At 34.0% G+C, this 6606-nt stretch overlaps 1 pseudogene; it reads left to right on the plus strand.

Moving 5' to 3' along the window:
- Window positions 1-229: 229 nt before the first annotated feature.
- On the plus strand, window positions 230-5884 carry LOC123690464 (annotated as a pseudogene).
- Window positions 5885-6606: the final 722 nt, after the last annotated feature.

Genomic DNA, 6606 nt, shown 5'->3' on the forward strand with positions numbered 1-6606 from the left:
CATGATGACAACAAGTAAATTTCATTGAAATAATTTGTGTGTATATTATTACAAAATTCCTTATTCTAAAACTCTGATTCTTTTCATAATTAAAAGCAAGATGAATATAATAATCGATAAAATAAAATCGCTAAATACGGCAATCCGCCATGAAATGTTGAACGCCAATCAGAGCGCATGACGTCACGTTAGGGTTCTTTTTCTTTGTTTACTTACATAATTAAATACGCCTTGTTTTGTTATTAACTTCAATTTCTTTTGTGTAAATTGATTGCGCTAAATTGAGTCATGGAACAAGGATTTACAAAGGCTTCCAGTGCAAATTTACCAAGAATCGACTTGATAATGCTAGGAACGTTTCTGGCATCAAACAAAGACTTCTGTTCAGCAGAATTTAGAAATGTTAAAACTTCCATGTAAGTATTGTGTATTTAACAGTTAATTAATTATTTAAACCATAAAAATAATTCGTTGAAAGCATAGCTATTGTACCTATTTCAGTATAACATTCAATATTACAATTTGAGGTTATATTTATGTTAAATATTTCTTTTTGCAATTAAATATTTACCATTGCTTTAATTATTTCAGGTCTGCTAGGGCATCTTATGGTGATGATGCTGTAAGCTATGTTCAGGTGAAACGTGAAGGAAATTTGTGCACAGTAAAAGCTAAAATCTGCCCAGAACATAAAGTGCATGCTAAGGTGTATGGAGTGTCTTTGGTAGTCGACGAATAAGAGGAAACAGTTAAGTCAGTAGAATGTCACGATTGTGTAGCTTCTCAAGGAGGCTGCAAACATGCCATGGCATTTTTAATGTGGGTTCATCGCAGAAGTGAAGATCCATCTTGCACATCCATAGAATGCTATTGGAGGAAATACAAACTTTCTAGAGTTGGGAGTACTCTTAAATACATAACTGCTATGGAATTATCTTAGGGTAGCCCTAGCTTACCATCTGATACAGAAGTATTCAAAAAGTTTTTAGAAGAAGGGAAGAGAAAAAGGTTAACCGACTGTGAATTAATGAAATACCAAAAGGACTATGTTTTTTATAGACTTCTAAGTCTATCAATGGACAATTTAGTGTTGAAATATAAAGAAAACTGTTGTAATAAATATTTGGATAGTGTGATATTTTCTGATGCTGACATCAACAATGTAGAAGAAGAAACAAGGGAGCAACATAAAAGTAAGCTTTGGTATGAATTAAGGTATGGCTGACGGCTGTCAAAAGTACAACATACGCAAAACTACTCTGCTACAAATCATTGCCTAAAAAAATATTTATACGAAGTGATAAGTGCTAAAAGTGAGTGAAAAACAACAAATAACTGGTGGAGCATCAAAATCAGTATCAATACTTTGTGTTTCAAGATTAAATCAACAAGAAAACACCTAAAAGCGTATCATCGCATTTAACGGCACTGGTTACTCACTAGAAGTAAAAATTACAAAATAAGATAAGTACGAAAAGTGGATGTAAACGAAAGAGTGTTGCATACGTCAAAGTAACCGTTCCAAACACTTAATGTTATTTCAACAACTTATAGTGAATCGGTACAGTTTTATGAAAGTAATAATTATTAACACGTAATTAAGTGAATCATCATCATTTTAACAATTTGACATCTATCATAACAAGACAACAAAAAAGGGTTGCCAACTCAAAAATTAAAATTTCCCCATAGAAAATTCATAAATGCAATAGTTGTGAAAATAAAGAGGTAGCAGTATATATATATATAATAAATACTAGAAAACCACCAAAAACAGAGAAACAACAATACAATGGATCTTCAAGTAAAATTAATATTAGAAAAAATGGAAGAAATGAAAATTGATTTTAAAAAACAAACTGAAGAGTTGGCAGAAAAATTTAACAGGAACCTGATAAATGTTATTGACGAAAAACTAAAACCGATGAGAGAAGAAAACAAAAATCTAAAACAAGAGGTAAAAACTCTTCAGACAAGAGTCAGGGATTTAGAGAGAACTACAAGAAAAAACAACATTATACTTCATAGCGTAGCAGAAACCGAAACAAACACGAATGATCTCATGAAAAACGTACTAGAGATACTTAACGAAATTAGTAGAAAAAATAAAGAAACGCGGGAATGGGACCAGTGGGAACTCAGCAACCTAAGAAGGCTCGGCAAGAAGATGGAAGGTAAAAATAGACCAATACTTATAACACTCACTCTAGCATGGCGGAAGTATGAACTCCTAAAGAACAACCACTACTTTCCTTCTAACATATATGCTACGGAAGACTATCCAAAGGAAGTTTTAATCAAACGTAAAGAGTTAAAACAAATGAAAATTAACGCAGAAAAGGATGGGAAACTAGCTTTTATACGATATGACAAACTAATAATAAAAGAGAAAGGTACAACAGATGCCAAAAGGAGAAGGTCATCTTCAGATAATGGTAACGGCAGCATAAACACAGAAACATCGGCACCTACAAAAATTAGTAAGTCGCACCCACAAATATTTCGTTCAAGAGCAAACTCAGCTTCCAATACTGGCAGAACAAACAATCAATAAAACGTACACACGGCAGACCAGAACCAGGAAAAAGCACGACAACTATAAACAAAACCATAACAATAACGACACATTACCCCCCAATCCGGCTGGTCCCCGTGGGGAATGCGACCACAACCCTCCATCAAACAAGGTACATATAGCAACACTTAACACTCGAACCCTTAGAACAGATGAAAGTCTTAAAGAATTAGAACTAGCGATTGAAAACCTCAATTGGGATATCATTGGTATTAGTGAAATGAGAAGACTGGGAGAAGGCATTGAAGAGTATCCAAAATATGTAATGTATTACAAAGGAGAAAAGGCTGGCCATAGAGGTGTAGGATTTCTCATAAAAGCATCTCTAAAGAACAATATCCAGGAATTTTTAGGCTTAAACGACAGAATAGCTGTACTCAACATACTCCTCCCAGGCTACCCAGAACAATGGACACTAATACAAATCTATGCACCAACAGAACAAGCCGATGAAACAGAGAGGGAGCTCTTCTATAACACTCTAGCGGACCACATAAGAAACAACCAAAATAAAAACACTATAGTCATTGGCGATTTCAACGCCCAAATCGGTACTAGACAAGCCAACGAAGATTTTATAATTGGAAAACATGGCCATGGCAAAAGAAGCGTTAATGGGCAACGACTGGCAGAATTTTTAATGGAGAACAACTTATACCTAATGAACTCTAAGTTTAAGAAGAAAACAAAATGCAAATGGACATGGGTCTCCCCTGATGGAAAAACTAGAAATGAAATTGATTACATCCTATCGAATAATCCCAAAACCTTTGTCGATGTAGACATTATTCAAAATCTTAACTTTAATACTAACCACAGAATGGTTCGTGGAACTCTACTTCCAAAAAACATTAAAAAATCAAGAAAACATATACACAAAACTACAGGAAAAGATTTTAAACACGAAAATCTTCAAGAAATAAAAACTAAACTAACGAAATAACTCCTTAGCAAAAGATGAAACCTACAAAAACCTACACATTACAGAACAATATAACAGCCTAGAATTACAACTGACCAGTGTTAGCAACATACATCAAAAAGGAAAAAATAAATTAAAAATACTCAGTGACAAAACGCTAAAACTACTTGCAGAAAGAAAAAAAATTATACAAGAAGACAAGAAAGGAAATTTAAGAAAAATTAATAAACTAAGCAAACAAATACGAGAGAATATAAGGAATGACCAAAGATCTAAGAGACTAAGAACGTTAGAAAATTACATAGAAAAATCTGGTGGCACAAGAAAGGCTCTGAAAGTACTACGAGAGAAAAATGACTGGATTCCAAAATTGAAGAAAGCAGAAAAGAGTTTTACCCAAAGGAAGGACATTCTAGAGACAACAACAGACTTTTATAAGACACTTTATTCCGATCAAAGTAAACAAAGGAACTATGAAACAAATGCAAACAACAAAAACAAAGTGATAAACCCTTCAGAACATAGCACACAAGACAAAGAACCTGATATTCTACAGTGCGAAGTGGAAAAAGCAATAAGAAGTCAAAAACTGGATAAAGCTTCTGGACCAGACATGATACACAACGAACTACTAAAAGGTACCATAGAAGAGATAAGCCCACTATTAACAGATATCTTCAACAAAATAGTTAACACAGGCATCATCCCACAACAATGGAACATATCGCATATAATTTTGATCCATAAAAAAGGCTCTAAAGAGGATGTCAACAACTACAGACCCATCAGCCTTATGTCGAATATCTATAAAATATTTTCAAAGGTACTTCTCAACAGGATATGTAAAAAGATTGATGAAAATCAGCCAGAAGAACAAGCAGGCTTTAGAACCAACTACTCCACTTTAGATCATATTCATACCGTTAAACAAATAATGGAAAAATACAGAGAATACAATCTACCACTATACACTGCCTTCATAGATTACAATAAAGCCTTTGATAGCCTTGATCACAGCTATATGTGGAAGTGCCTACAACAAATGGGGATAAATAATGTGTATTTGAATCTATTAAAGGAAATATACAACCACAACAAAGCAAGAATCAAACTAGAGAAACTAGGAAGCACCTTCCAAATCAGCAAAGGTGTTAGACAGGGTGATCCTATCTCCCCGAAATTATTCCTAGTCGCTTTGGAAGGAATTTTCCGAAATATAAGCTGGGATCAAGTCGGTATAAATATCAATGGAAGATTACTTAGCCACCTTCGCTTTGCGGATGATCTGATTCTTTTTGAAGAAAACCCAGAAAAATTGCAGGTCATGATTGAAATGCTTACAAATGAAAGTATCAAAGCTGGACTAACCATGAATACAGAAAAAACTAAGGTGATGACAAACTCTATCAAGACAGAAATCAAAGTGAATGGAAAGATATTAGAGTATGTAGAAGAATATGTTTACTTAGGGCAAATAATCTCTCACGAAGACCAAATGTCTAAAGAAATACACAAAAGAATTGCTAATGGCTGGAGAAAATACTGGGCAATGAAAGAAATAATGAAGAGCAAGGATATGAATATAGGTCTAAAGAAAAAAGTATTTAATACCTGTATACTGCCCTGTGTTACATACGGATGTGAGACTTGGTCCCTTACACAGTTACACAGGAAAAAACTGACAACATTCCAACACGCAGTTGAAAGAAGCATGCTCGGCATCAAGAGGAAAGATAAAATTCGAAACACTGACATACGGCGTAAGACAAAACTAACCGACATACTGATCAGAATAGACCAACAAAAATGGAGGTGGACAGGACATTTGATGCGTTCTTCAAAGAACAAATGGAGCAACATTGTCACACACTGGTATCCACGTAACGGCAAAAGAAGTAGAGGACGTCAATACAGACGATGGGAAGACGAACTAAAACTGACAGCAGGTCCAAACTGGAGGAGAGTCGCCTTGGACAGAACACAGTGGAAAGAATTGGAGGAGGCCTTTGCCGAAAGGCACACTGTTATTAGGGACATTCTATAACTTTAATGTACATATATATAGTAACTTTAACAGTAATAAAGGCTATTTTTATTTATTTATTTTTTTTTTTTTTTTTTTATTTAAGGTATGGCAGAGTGACCGCTTCAAGAGCATATGAATTCAGTAGGTGTAAAACCAGTGACGGCACTCTGAAGTAATAATGGGTGGAAAAATTCCAGACACAACAGCTATGAAACGTGGTAGAATTTTGGAGGATGAAGTGAGGAAAACTGTAAGTGCCAAGCTGGAAAAGAAAATTAGAAAATGTGGGTTATTCTTATCTTAAAACTATCCCATGCTAGCGGGTTCACCTGATGAGATCTGTGAAAATAGTATAATAGAAATTAAGGGTCCTATGAGTCAAAAACAGTTAAAGCATATGTAAAGAATGGGAAGCCAACCCAAAAGTTTTATGTGCAAATGCAACTTCAAATGTTACTAACAGGACATAAAAAAGGCTACTTCTGTGTAGCTGACTGCAACTACAGTGCCAATAAGAAAGTAGATATAATGGAAATTATGTATGATGAAAAATATGTATCAGATTTTCTTAAGATAATAATAGTCCCTTTGTGGAAGGATAATGTATATCCGGTGTTATATAAAAGTGTAATGTTATAAATAAAAACCAGTCTATGTAAAAATGTTTTTATTTGTAGGATAAACCTCTGATGATCTTCACACATTATATACTAATTTCCAACACTATATAAATATTCATTTACATTCACTTATATCAATGTTTTATGTTAGACTAGCTCATATTAAACAAACAAGTTTAAGCAAAATAACAATGCACTTTGAAATAATACTGATTCTTTGTTTAATTATCTGCATAACTTTCTTCTGTCTGGTTGGCATTCAAATTTTGAGGGACCGCACCCAGGTTTCATGCGAATCTGCGACACTGACCCCATCACATGATACTCCATGTAGTTAGCCATATAATTTGGTAACTGAAAATGAAATAAAATACCTTTTTAATAGCTCATTCATTGAGGATTTTATTACAATAAGTAACAGTGAGTAAGAGAATCATAATCTCCAAAAAGTTTGTATATCAAT

The sequence above is a fragment of the Pieris rapae genome, chromosome W (assembly GCF_905147795.1).
Source record: "Pieris rapae chromosome W, ilPieRapa1.1, whole genome shotgun sequence".
Lineage (NCBI taxonomy): Eukaryota > Metazoa > Arthropoda > Insecta > Lepidoptera > Pieridae > Pieris > Pieris rapae.